A 14097-nucleotide genomic window follows, 5' to 3' on the forward strand; every position below is an offset into this window, starting at 1 on the left:
TCACTGTAAAGTTGAAATATTTTAAGTCAACCCATCGTAAGGTGGGGGCCATCTCTATTTATGGAGTGCTATCAATCTGTCTAGAACAAACTCGCTCATTAAGGGGTACAGAAATATCATGAAGGTCCAAATAACAATCTCCCTAACCTATTTCACAAAGATAAAGCCATGAGGAAGAATCAAACTCACCCCCACTCCCTGCCCATCAACCTCTGCTCATCACTTAGCTTAAAGGAAAAGCAAGTAGGAATCTGTCACCAGCTAGCTGGGAAATCTTGCTTTCTCTGGAATCATGATTAGTAGCACCAAACTTTATCAGCTAGTGTTTGTTTCCTCCCCCAGGAACCTCAGGTCTTTGCCCAGGTAACGTGGATAAATACAGCCTGGCCCCGAGGCTGTGTCATCTGCTGCTCTACCTGTACTCCTACTATATACAAACCTAACAAAACCATCATGGACCATAGGAGGGGCACACAGAACCCCATTCACGATCTGAGTAAGAATGTATCAGGACTCCAGAGTAAGAATGTATCAGAACGCCAGAATGTGTCAAATTGCTTTTTCTACCACTTTCTACCACTAGGGTATATTCATTTCACCCTTCTTAGGCATGTTTTATGATGTAAACTACTTGGAATCATGCATGATACATAAATCACAATATCTAAGGATTATAGGGAATATATTCTTCTAAGCACTTTTTCTAACTCCTCTTTGCAACCCTGTGAAGTATGTTGGTAATACTCCACTTGACAGGAGGAAAAGCTGAGCTTTAATAAATTAATTTGTGGGCTGGAGTTGTGGCTCAGTGGTAGAGTGCTTGCCTAGCACAAGTGAGGCACTGGGGTTCAATCCTCAGCACCACATAAAAATACATAAACCAGATAATGATATTGAGTTCATCTACAACTTAAAAAACTATTTTTAAAAATGTCTCTAGTAAGACTCTAACTCACACAAATATGCACATCAAATGTCTCTGTGACTTAAAACTGCTTCCTAGCTGGGCATGCCTGTAATCCCAGCAGCTCAGGAGGCTGAGGCAGGAAGTTGGCAAATTCAAAGCCAGCCTCAACAACTTAGCAAGGCCCTAAGCAAGTCAGGGAAAACCTGTCTCTAAATAAAATACAAAAGGGGCGGGGCTGGGATGTGGCTCAGTAGTTGAGTGCCACTGAGTTCAATCCCAGGTACAAAAAAAAAAAAAAAAGAAAAAGGAAAAAAAAAGAAAAAGAAAAAAGCTGTTTTCCAACTCCCTTCCTCTTAGGTAGTGAAAAATTTCACATGTATTAGAGATGACTTTTTTCCCACTTGAAAAGTGGCTGCAGCATCCTTCAGAGCAAAAGTACTTCACCTCCTCAAAACTGTGCAGGCATAAACTAGATTAACTAGGAATCTGTGCCTCAATGAAACCTGAGGGGGAATGTGATCATACTTTCCAATTCACAAAATGTTTTTATGTCATCTGCACAGTCAAATGCAAAAGAAAAAAAACTGGAGTGCTATCAATCTGTCTAGAACAAACTCGCTCATTATGGGGTACAGAAATATCATGAAGGTCCAAATAACAATCTCCCTAACCTATTTCCAGGTTCCACACAACAGACAGCAGGCTTTAGTGTGAAAATCCCAGCTCCTATCCCTGCCTCCCCCAATAAAAATTCATGGCAAGAACTTACATCAGAAACTGCAAAATTCTTGCTGAAACTGTATATGCTAACCATGGACAAACTGTGAAAAAATGATGACATGTCTAACCATTTGCTTAAAAAGACACCAATCTTGTTTGTGATTACCATTCCATGGCTAATCTGCAGGTTACATCAGTTGAGGTCACATTGACTTTATACACCCATGTGTAGAAGTGGAATTAAAAAATTATGTTTAGCTGGGTGCAATGGTGCACACCAGTAATCTCGGCAACTCTAAAGCCTGAGGTAAGTGGATTGCAAGTTCAAAGCCAGCCTCAGCAACTCAGTGAGATCCTGTCTCTAAATAAAATAGAAAAAGGGATAGGTATATAGCTCAGTGGTTAACTGCCATTGGGTTCAATTTCAGGTATAAAACAAAACAGAAAAAAAAAACTGTTTAAATATGTGGATTGATAAAATAAAAACAACAATCATTCTTCGTCTTTAAAGAGGGGAGAATCCTTGTAAAAATGCTAAGCAGAGTGTGTGTGAGGGGTGAATAAGAGGGGATTTTCTGGCTTATCAGACCAAAGTACAATTCTGCTCAGAAATTAATTTTACCAATTAATTAAGAGATGCTCAGATAGTGTGAAAACAATTTCCTAGAAATGGATATCAGAGAAAACAGGTTTGTAGCTGTAACTCCACTCCACTTCTCTGAGGCACAAACTTCTGGTACATTTTCTCCAGGGCAAGCACTACCTAGCATTCTAGCTTTTAACAAAATGATTCCAATTCTCTTTATGACTATGGAATTATAGAAGGGAATCAATAGATCTTAAGTAATATGCCAACAGGTCATGATCAAGTATAATAAATTCCGGTGTTCTATTTCAGTCTCAATTTATGTGTTAGGTTCTGAAAAGGTGTTAACAAATATTTGTTTCTAAGCCAAAGGGACATGACAGAAGCCCTCTGCCCCCAGCTCCATCTGTTGGTGGTAGACAGAGTCTTAGTTCTGTGGCAGGCTTGAAAGTTTCTTTCTTTATAGGATTCATGATAGTCTGATTGATATATTTTATTCAGGGTACCCTCCCCTTGCACCCCTTCGTCTCTCCCTCTAACCCCTTTGTCTATGCTACAGTTGTGGTATATGCACTTTAAAATATACCACAACAAAATCCACTATTCTATATAATTAGCATACACAAAAAATCCCCCCTTTACAGGAGATTGAACCCAGGGACACTTAACCACTGATCCACATCCCCACCCCTTTTTCATATTTTATTTAGAAACAGGGTCTCACTGAGTTGCTTAGGGCCTTGCTTTTGCTGAGGCTGGCTTTGAACTTGCAATCCTCCTGCCTCAGCCTTTAGAGCCACTAGGATTACAGGTATGCACTACCACGCCTGACTGGGAACTATATTTTTTAGGAGAGGGGTCAAGGTACTAGAGTGCATGTTACAAGAGCAGCCCCTTGTTCTTCTTTTGCTGACATACTAGAGTGTGCTCTCATTTCTACCAGTCCTTACTTCCAAGGCTTTATGGAATCAGCCAGGTTTTGATGAAGCCATTACCTAAAGTCACCATCAAAAGGGAAAGGAAAAAAATTCCAGTGTGCTCTTTGCATTCCCAGAATTAGCCCTTGCTCTGTTCCACGTGTTCTCTGGCTGAAAGGCTGCCCACAGAACAACCTGCTTTATAATCCAGAGACTGGGGAGGCTTCAAGTTGCAAGTCACATATTAACAAAGAGGATTCATCTGATCACTGCAGCCCAACAAATGCACACACACTTCAGACTTACTGCAGATGCTATAAGTGTGCTCCCAATTTGCTGTTTTGCTATTGGTGCCTAATGGAGAGTAGAAATAATGCCACCAATATTCTAGGGTCACACTACCTAAGGATTCAAGCAGGCTGCTGGGCTCCATCTCCAATGATAAAAGGATCGGAAATGAGGAGGAGAGAAACATTCTGAGCCTGTGCTATCTTATCTCCGCCAAAAAACTTCAACCCTGCCATCAGCTGCAAACACGTATGGGCACTGAAGATCCAGTGAGATACTGTGATATTCATTTACTTGTGTGTGGGAAGGGTGGATGAAAAGCTACACATATTTGGAGTTTCAACAATAATTTTAAACAATGGCATGACATCCTTGGAAACAGAACCCCATGCCTCTAAACTTAAAAGACATGGGAAGACACTTGCTTAGAATAAATCAATTTGGATGGGTACAGCCACTCTGGAAAGTAGTATGGAGATTCCTCAGAAAGCTTGGAATGCAACCACCATTTGACCCAATTAAACCACATGGTATCTCACCAAATAGTGTGCCCCCAGGCCTTCCCAACCCCCATCAGGATTAGCAAGCTCTCTCTTCCCTTCTATGGCACTTACTGGGGTATGCCATGATGAGGTAGTATGGGACTCCCCCCAAACATACCCATGTACTTGAGCTTAAACACAGGGACCCTTTATTTACATACTTTTCAAACTTTATTTACATACAAGTTCTTACTACATTGCCAGGGCTGGACTTGAATTTGCAAAACTTCTGCCTCAGCCTCCCGAGTGACTTGGAAGACAAGTGCCAGGGCTCCTTGCTGGTGGCTGGGGGTTCTGTCCTCTACTTAAAGAAGCTTCCCGAGGAGAGGATCAAGATTTCCCACAGGGTATCTTCCTTCTCTGCATGTACATATGACATTACCATTCCTTGTCCAATAGATCTTCTGGGAGGCACCAGCTGAGAAGAAGATCGAGTGTACTGAGAAAGGGAAGAGCAACCAGGTGGATGCTCAGGCACTGCCGGCCTCCTGGGCCACACAGGGCACTGTTTTCTGGAGTACTGTCATGTGAGGGCAGAACTTTCTTTAGTCTTGGCACTAGTGGCTCTCACCTAGGGGTCTCACTGACTGACCACTTTATCCCCAAGATGGAGTGCTTCAACTTCATCTGCTTCCTGCAGCCTTACAACACCTCCCACCTTTATGTCTGTGGTACCTACGCCTTTCAGCCCAAGTGCACCTACATTGTGAGTGCTGCCCCACCCTGGCTGCCTGCCACCCTTGCCTCCAGTATGGGGTCCTGCCCTCATGCTCATCTGCCTCACTGGCTCCCTCTGCCCCTAGAACATGCTCACCTTCACTTTGGAGCATGAAGATTTTGATGATGGGAAGGGGAAGTGTCCTTATGACCCAGCTAAGGGCCATACTGGCCTTCTTTTAGGTGAGTGGCTGTGCCTGTTTTGGGTGAGTCCCTTGGAACTTGACACACTCTGGGGTGTCTACACATTGTTTATGGCCTGACTGTCCTTGCATTTCCCACAGATGGTGAGTTGTACTCAGCCACCCTCAGTAACTTCCTGGGCACCCAGCCTGTCATCCTCCGGAACATGGGGCACTATCACCCCATGAAGGCAGAGTACGAGGCCTTATGGCTCAACAGTGAGCAGGGAGAAGGACTGGGGAAGCCCAGGGCAGGAAACCTGTGAGGTCCTTGTCACCTCATGACTGAACCTCCTTGCCTTGCCACAGGGCCCCACTTCATTGCCTCTGCCTATGTCCCTGAGAGTGTGGGGAGCATCATAGGGGATGACGACAAGGTGTATTTCTTCAGTGAGAGGGCGGTTGAATATGACTGCTTTACCAAGCAGCTGGTGGCCTGAGTTACCCATGTCTGCAAGATATTGAGCGCCCAGCATGAGCCCTGGGAACCCTGTGGGCTGGGTAGTAGCTGACCCACTGCATCCGCTTGATAACTGCAAGGGTGACAAAGTGGGTGCATGCACACTGCAGAAGAAGTGGACCACATTCCTGAATGTGGCCCACATTCCACAGGCTGTGCACACCCTGCAGGGTGCCTCCTGGCACAAGACCACCTTATTTGGTGTATTTCATATGTGATTGTGATTTGGCCAGGAATTCTGGGGTAGGGATAAGCAGGTGTTCAGGTCAAGGGCAGTATGTGGGTGGGAGGGCCTGAACCATGCTGTCTTATAGGGACATCCAGGTGGTCAGTGTCTGTAACACTGAGTACTTGCCCCTTTTAAAGGCCCCTGGGGAAAGAAGGCAAGGCCCTGCCTGGTGGCACTTTAGATCTGGCTGCTGGTATATTCTTCTGCCCATGAGCATTTTGTGCTGATACCTGCCTTCCTGCAATCTCTGGAGCTGGGGTGAGATGTTAAGGTGGGCACTGGACCTGACCCTTGAGATCCCTCTCTCATTGCAACAGGGGTAATGTGGACCTTTCTGCAGTCTGTGGGTACTAGTTGGAAGAGATCCAGTGGGTGTTCCAAGGTCCCTACAAGTAGTACTTTGAGGAAGTGCAGAAGTGGGGTCACTACACTGACCCAGTACCCAGCCCCCAGCCTGGCTCAGTGAGTCCTCTGGGCAGGAAGTGTTCCCTGTCAGTTCCAGTGGCCTCCCACCTGCTGATAGCTCCCCTGTCCATACCCCTACCCCGACCAGTGCATCAATAAATGGCACCATCACCATGGTCACACCAGTTCTCTGGAGCTGGCTGACAGAACCCTCATCTTTATCAAGAAGCACCCACTGATGGACGAGCAGGTTCAGCCTTCATGGAGCCAGCCCCTGCTCATGAAGAACACCAACTTCACCCACCTGGTGGCCAACCAGTTTACAGGATTTGACGAAGCCACCTATACAGTGCTGTTCACTGGCACAGGTAGGTAAGCTCTTGGGTGTGTCTGGGGCTGGGAGAAACCCAAGAGCCTCATTCCCTGTCATTGACACCCCTACTCCAGACTTCTCCAGACTTCTCCAGGAGATGACTGGCTGCTCAAGGCTGTGATCCTGAGGCCTTGGGTCCACCTGATGGAGGAACTGCAAGTGTGTGATAAGGAAACTGGAAAGCCTGTGCTGTCACCAAGCAAGGTAGCTAATTAGACTTCATGCACTGCCATTGCACCCACTCTACTATCCCCAAATCAGGCTGGCATAGTTGGCCAGTTCAGCACACCTAAGTCAGCTCAGGGCAAGCCTGGGAAGTCAGGGTGTGTGCTGACAGGTTTGGCACTCCACAGGAGCATTATGTATACCCTGGTCTCTGCAGGGCTGCATTCCCAGATTTACTCCTGGAGAAAACTCATGTTTTCTTTAGACACCTTTATGTGGGGCCAGGACTCTACTTATAGCCTCCTCTCAGATCCTTTTCATGCTCACCAGACCTCCCCAGCTTTGATATGGTGCCCTCCCAGGGTTGGTTTCTGCCTAGTCCCCAGTGGTGCTCTGGGCCTGACCCTCTGATTCCCCACCATGTCCCCTGAAGTGTTGTCTTTTTCCTTAACCCTCATACACATTTGCAGCATCCTTTGGATGATGATTTGTTTGCCTTTTGCAGCTATTATCATTTAAATGTTTTTTTCCCAGCACATGGAGTAATGGCAGAAAGAATATGAGGTTGTGTAACCCCATATTCTTTGGCAGTTACCATTCGAACGGAGAACATCTTATCCTATGCTGGTGCTATTGTGAGAGCCAAGGGCACTGGAGGAAAATGTTTCAGGCCTTCTGTGTGCATAGCTTCCCTGTTTTCTTGAGACCTTGCACCTTCCTTTGCAGTGCTGTCGTCTGCCTCTTCCTCATGTGGGCACCTCTCCTGCTTGTGCTTCTTGGAGTCTGAGCAGCCCTGGCATGCATGTGGCCCTACCAACCCTCTCACTCCTCTTCTCCCACAGAAGCTGCTGTTTGCTGGCTCCTGCTCTCAGCTGGTCCACCTGCCCCTGGCAGACTCTGTGAAGTACCACATCTGTGCAAACTATGTCCTTGCAAGGGACTCCTACTGTGCCTGGAGCATCAACACTAGTCACTATTTGTCTGTGGCCAGCCACTCTGGGTGAGCCAGGTTCTGCAAGGGCTGGGACCAGGAAGGTGGGTGGATAGGGTTGTTGGAATCAAGCTTCTGATACCCCTTTCCTCTGCCAGATCTCTGCTTGTTCAGAACATGGGGATCCCAGACACCATAGGCTTTTGTGACCTTCATGGCACTAAGATAGGTGAGCTTTTTTGTGGCCCCCTCCCCTCCAGATGGGCTGTGGTCCTCGGGTGGATTTTCCACATCACACCTCCCTGGCCCTTGGTCTCTTGCACTGACTCTGCTATACCTTCCCTCTCTGTTGCTACAGTGAGGCGAATGCTGAAAAACATCACAATGGTAGTGGGCACAGACTTGGTACTGCCCTGTTGCCTCTCCTCCAAGTTGGCCTATACCTGCTGGATCTTTGAGGGCCAGGACCTACCTGCAGACCAACAAGGCTCTATCCACTATGATGCCCGTCTCCAAGCCCTGGTGGTGATGGCTGGCCAATATCACCATGCTGGGGCCTACAACTGCTTTTCAGAGGATCAGGGGACATGGCTGGCTGTTGAGGGGTACCTTGTGACTGTGATAGTGGGCCCCTCAGTGACCTGGAGGTTCAGGCCCCCATGGAATACCTGTGGCTGATGTGGCTGGCTGTGGTTGCCCTGGGGGCTCTGTGCCTGGTGTTAGTGGTTCTTCTGGTTTGGTCGTTGTGCCAGCAGCTTCAGGGAAATCTGGAAAAAAATCAAGGCAGCAGAGAGGACCCTGGTGTACTCCCTGGAGCTGCTCAAAGAACACATCAGTCCCCTTTCCAGCCCAGAAACAGATGAGTAATTTTGAGATCCTGTTGGATACTTGTAATTGGATGGTCCCCTCAAATTTGTGCCTGGACACACTGGGGCCAGCTTGGAGGTGGGTCCCTATCTGCACCTCCTGGCATCCCAGGCCAGCCCCTGCCTTCTTGAATACCTCTTTCTAGAACCCTCAAGAGAGGGCCTAAGGGCCTGTGATATTGTTTAGAGACACTTTTTGTTATTAAAAGGGTGGATGTTGGGGCTCGGGATGTGGCTCAAGCGGTAGCGCGCTCGCCTGGCATGCGTGCGGCCCGGGTTCGATCCTCAGCACCACATACCAACAAAGATGTTGTGTCCGCCGAGAATTAAAAATAAATAAATAAATAGATATTAAAAATTCTCTCTCTCTCTCTCTCTCTCTCTCTCTCTCTCTCTCTCTCTCTCTCTCCTCTCTCACTCTCTCTAAAAAAAAAAAAAAGGGTGGATGTTGTCTATGTCCTTTCATGCCCAGGTCAGCTCCCACCCTAAGGACAGTTCTGGCTGAGAAGTTCAAAACTTGCCCTGTCCAAAGCAGGGCCATTCCCCTCCAGGTTACTCTGACACACCTGTCACCTTGCTCTCCTCAGAACACTGTTGTCACCTGACTCCATTTTGGTTCTTTGTTTATTTATTTTCTAATTCCACAGTGATAAAGATATTTTTCAATTGTATTGTGTGAATTGTTCCTCTTTCAAATGATACCTTTTCTCTAGGGTCATTTTGCTTTATTCAGATGTATTATTTTTTGTACTGGGGACTGAATCCAGGGTTGCCACATCCCAAACCCTTTTTTATATTTTACTTACAGACAGCATCTCCCTGAATTCCTTAAAGCCTCACTAAGTTGCTGAGATTGTCCTTGAACTTGTGATCCTCTGCTATCAGCCTCCAGAGCTACTTGGATTATGGGTGTGCACCAAAATATGTGGTTTAATTGTTTAATAACTGCTTAATAGTTTTTTTTTTCAGGGAGAATGCTGTCCTTTGCTGCCCCTACTCTAGTTATAGTTTAACTAGTCATAAATCTCTAGGATGACAGGTTGTTGTTGTTGTTCAGTCCTTTGGAAATCTTTTTTATCTGCTTGTGTCTGCAGCAGTTGTTAAATCTTCTGTTAATCTGATTATTGGTCTTTGATGAATAATGTTCTTTTGGGGGTTTCTTTTAGATGTTCTCTTTTTTTGTTTATATTTTAATTATTGTTATTTTATTTTTGGTTTTTGGTACTGAGGATTGAACCCAGGGACACTCTAACCCTGAGCTACATTTCCAGAATTTTTATTTTTTATATGGAGTCAGGTTCTCACTAGGTTGGTTAGGCCCTTACTAAGCTGCTGAAGTAGGCTTTGATCTCCAGATCTTCCTGCCTCACTCTGAGTCATTGGAATTACAGACATTCACCACCACACTTAACTTAGATTATAACTTTTTAAAATTGGTATATTGTAAATATACATAATCATAGGATTCATTATGCCATATCTGTGCATGCCCATATTTTGGTCAATCTTATATATAATATTCTTAACTTGGGATTTTTTCCCCTGGGTTTAATGTAGATTTCAGTCCTGTAACTCCAAGTTGATAAGTCGGGGTGTCTGATTTTTTGAGGGAGTTTCTGCTGCTTTTATTGTCTTTGTACATCTATTCAAATGGTCCCTTTTCTCACTTTTATGCTTTGTTCATTTGTTACCTTATCAGAGAGGCCATTCCTGCCCACTGCATTATAGCCCTTCACTGACTTCAGAGCACCTAGCACCACCATAATTATACGTACACACACGCACACACACACACACACACACACACAAAGTTTATGCAGACAGATATATTTCAGACTAAGCATATATTTATGTATAAGATACACACATATGCATTATTCTTACCTTTCCATAAGCTCCATGTAAGCTCCATATAGTATCATCATGCTGGCCTGTAATCTCAGTGACTCCAGAGTCTCAGGTAGGAAGATTTGCATGCTCCAGGCCAACTTGGACAATTTACTGATGCCCTGTCTCACAAAACAAAAAGGGCTGAGGTGTAGTTCAGTAGAAGTACACCCCTGAGTTCATTACAATAAACAAGTTTCTTTAATTTTTCAAATTATTATTTGCCCAAATTTACAAGTTTGAGGTGAATATTGATATTTGATATTTTGTACTCATTTGGGAAGATAATTCTTGACTCTTATTTTATTAGTCAGAAGAAAGAAACAAAGTTTAGCTTTTCAAAAATTGGTTACCCTGACAAAAATAGAATTCTAAACTTGCACTTGCTTTCATGCCCTGAATAATATAAAAGAATTGATTTTAGAAGCACTACAATGAACCTGAAATTCCTTGAAGCACCAGTTTAACAAATTTATCCCCACAATAATTCTGAAAATATTAATTTAATTAAGGCAAATAATTGTGTCTTGTCAAATGGGAATATTGTACCTCTGTTTATTGTTTTATATTCCAAGGGGCTTCCCAGAAATGCACCAATTTAAAATCCTATTAATTAGCCATTATTTAATGAAATTAACTATCATAATTTGGGATACTAAGTATAATGTAAATAATAGCTGAAGAATATAACTATGCTAAGCAATCATTAAGTTGGTTTATTTATCCTAACAACAATGCAAATTTTATAAAGAAAGACAAGAATTAAAAAAAAAAAAAAAACAATGTTTCTCTGTTTGCTTTCCACAGATACATCACCATGTATCTGTGGAACACAATGCTGGTTACTGTTCAAAACATTTATTGAATGATTGATTGATGGATATAAAACCAATCTAATCATATGGAGGACCTATTTCCTTAAAATTATTGTCAATTTCTTCCAGGTTCCATTGGGAACATAGGTGCTGCTAGTTATTCTAAAGAAATTGAGATAGAGAACTGGTTAGAAGAGGATATACATATCTTCTGAATTTACTGCAAAATAGTTTCACTGATTTAAAATAGCTGTATAGTGGATGAATAAAGGTATGGGAAGAAATGTTACTTGCTGAGAATGAATAACTCAAGGTGCCTTCTTTGTTTGGGGCCAAGCTCCAGATAAGACATTTACTTTCCTCAACTAAAAGTACCATGAGGTTTTTTCCAAATATAATTCATGAAGTGAATAACTTAAAATTTATCAGAGTTGTATTTATCTCAAATATATATACAATAAGGAGTTTGGTGAAGGTTAATTTGGACAACCAAGGAAAGAAGTACCACCATTGACAAGATGTGAACATAAAATTTTATCCAAACCCATTAGAATTGTCAACAACATTGTACTTTTTTATCACTTTTGATATATTTCTTCCACCTTATGCCCAAAATATGGCTTTACTTATATGAGGAAAGAGCTATGTCTTTGGATGTTATCTGAATTAGTGAAAGTTGAATCTTCCCTCTGATAAAATGACTTAAGCCTGAACATTGGTTGATTAACAGTAGGCTATAACCATGGGCCAATAACATCAAGAGAGTCTCCCTATCACATGTTTCTATGCTTTTGGTTACTCATCAGCATCTAATAGGATATCATTACAGGGACAGAAGTCCTGTTACTTTGAACATATTTTGATCACTATACCTGAAAAAAAAGATATGATCACTTATTTCTTGTATATCACAGGACATGATTTTTGTTCCAAGCTATCTAAACATGTCCACATTTGCTTATGGTTTCCTTATTCCTGAAATGTGTGATTCTAGAATTTAGCTGTGCCTAGTAATGGGACACACTACCAATGGAAAGAAAACATAGCAAAACCCACTCAGTGAAATAAATCAAGGAGCCTTTCTTTCTTTGGGGCCAAGTTCCAGATAAGACATTTACTTTCCTCAACTAAAAGTGCCATGAGGTTTTTTCCAAAAATATAATTTATGAAGTGAATAACTTAAAATTTATCAGAGTTCATATTTATCTCAAATATATATACAAATTTACTTCAGTCCAATCAGTATGAAACAACTAAAACTTCCACTAAATATGTGCAGATAAAATAGCCAACTAGTTGATATTTTTAATCAATAAACTCCTTTGGGATAGTTACCTATTTTTTGTAAATTTTTATTTCAATAAAAAATTATTATTTCAAATAATAATTTCAATATAATAATTTACCATAAATGTACATACAGATCCAAAATCACTTATACTAAATAAACATTGAAAACAAGATATAGTCCATAACTTTGTGTCAAAACACAAGTGATACCAAATTGACCTGAAGCAATTTACAGTTCTTATATAACCCATTTTCAACCTCTAGCCCTGTGTTGCAGCTCTGCCTACAGGAGTGTGTCTTCCCCACCACACTGGGCAGGAGATAGTGCTGACAGTTAGGGCACCATCATATTTTCAGAATGCTTCATACCTGATCTGCCTCCACCCATGTGTTTCATGACTTTTCCCTGTTCCCACAGAAACTGCAGGACAAGGATGAGCATAGAGCCACCTTCAGTGAGATCAGTAAGTCAGGGTACTGGCTGCTGTCAGAGATGGAACTGCAGGTGTTACTCATCATTACCAAGTGCTTTGAGGGCATGAAGGTGGCTGCTTAAGCTGTGGATGCCAAGAATGTCGGTGCCTGAGTAGGCCAATGAGTGGGCACTGTGGGGATCTCCCAAACTAGATACTGGGCCTTGCCCCTGACTGCCCATCCACTGTTCCTTCCCCCAGGACACCCAGATTCTCATAGAACTGCACAAGTCAGGTTATGCCTGCCTTGGTGATGTGGAATTTGAGGACTTCAGCCAGCCTGTGATCTGTGCACACTCAGAAAATGGCCTGGACACCCGCTCAGAGGGACAGCCTTAGTTCCAGGGCCCTGGCCATAGTTGTGCCAAGTGCTGGCCTTTTGGGAAAAAGAGCAAGGTGGGGGCCCAGAATGTTGTGTGAGAAGACAGTGAGTGGGGACAGCTGAGGCCCTAATGAGTTGAGCCCAGAACACTACCTCCAAAATACATAGAAAATATGGAGATCACCAATCCTAAATATGCTCATTGGACATAGCCAAGCTTTGAAGCAGAGCAAAGGATAAAGCCATGTTCAGATAGCACTATGGGCTATATGGAAAACTTTCCCCAATGCACGTATACTAGATCACCCCAACCTCTATCATTTTCATCCTATGGGCATGTCCCTGCTAATAAAATTGTGGTGTATGTGGGCCCTGGTTTTAACTAATATCTCTGGGGGTTCATATGCATTACAGATATTTGATTTAGTTACTTTATTCTTTCCAAGATTCAACTCTGTAAATTTCTAGGGCTTTGCCTCTGTGAACCTTAATTTTCTGTCAGTCATATTAGCACCTGCCTGTAATCCCAGAAACTTGGAAGACTGAGACATGAGAATCATGAGTTCAAAGCCAGCCTAAAAAATGGTGAGGAACAGAGCAACTCAGTGAAAACCTGTCTCTAAATAAAATACAAAATAGAGCTCTGGATGTGCTCAGTAGTCAAGTGCCCCTGATTTTAATCCTTAGTACAAATTTTCTACTTTTGTCATTTTAAGTGTGTCTCCAAGGTCCAAAGGTAAGAGCTATATTTGGAGATATACTAGTTAAATTTTATAATGAAGTGCTTATAGTGCATAATATACGAAGTACTATACATTTTGGGGGAGAAAAAAATGTCCCAGTTGAGTATAACACAGATTAGAAGTTTTTTAAAAAGATACCAAAAAGAGAAAAGAGTCAAATGACAAATAAATATGTAAATAAATAAATATGTGAGTATAAAGCTATACTATTTAAAGAAGTTAAAATTCAAGACAACAGAGACTATTTTATACTCACCAGAATGGTAGAAAAATATACAT

The 14097-nt window shown here is 42.8% G+C and overlaps 1 pseudogene; it reads left to right on the top strand.

Moving 5' to 3' along the window:
- The first annotated feature begins 3669 nt into the window (after nt 1-3669).
- On the top strand, nt 3670-8420 carry LOC144252464 (semaphorin-4C-like; annotated as a pseudogene).
- The last annotated feature ends 5677 nt before the right edge of the window (nt 8421-14097 follow it).

The sequence above is a fragment of the Urocitellus parryii genome, unplaced genomic scaffold (genome assembly GCF_045843805.1).
Source record: "Urocitellus parryii isolate mUroPar1 unplaced genomic scaffold, mUroPar1.hap1 Scaffold_43, whole genome shotgun sequence".
NCBI classification, from domain to species: domain Eukaryota; kingdom Metazoa; phylum Chordata; class Mammalia; order Rodentia; family Sciuridae; genus Urocitellus; species Urocitellus parryii.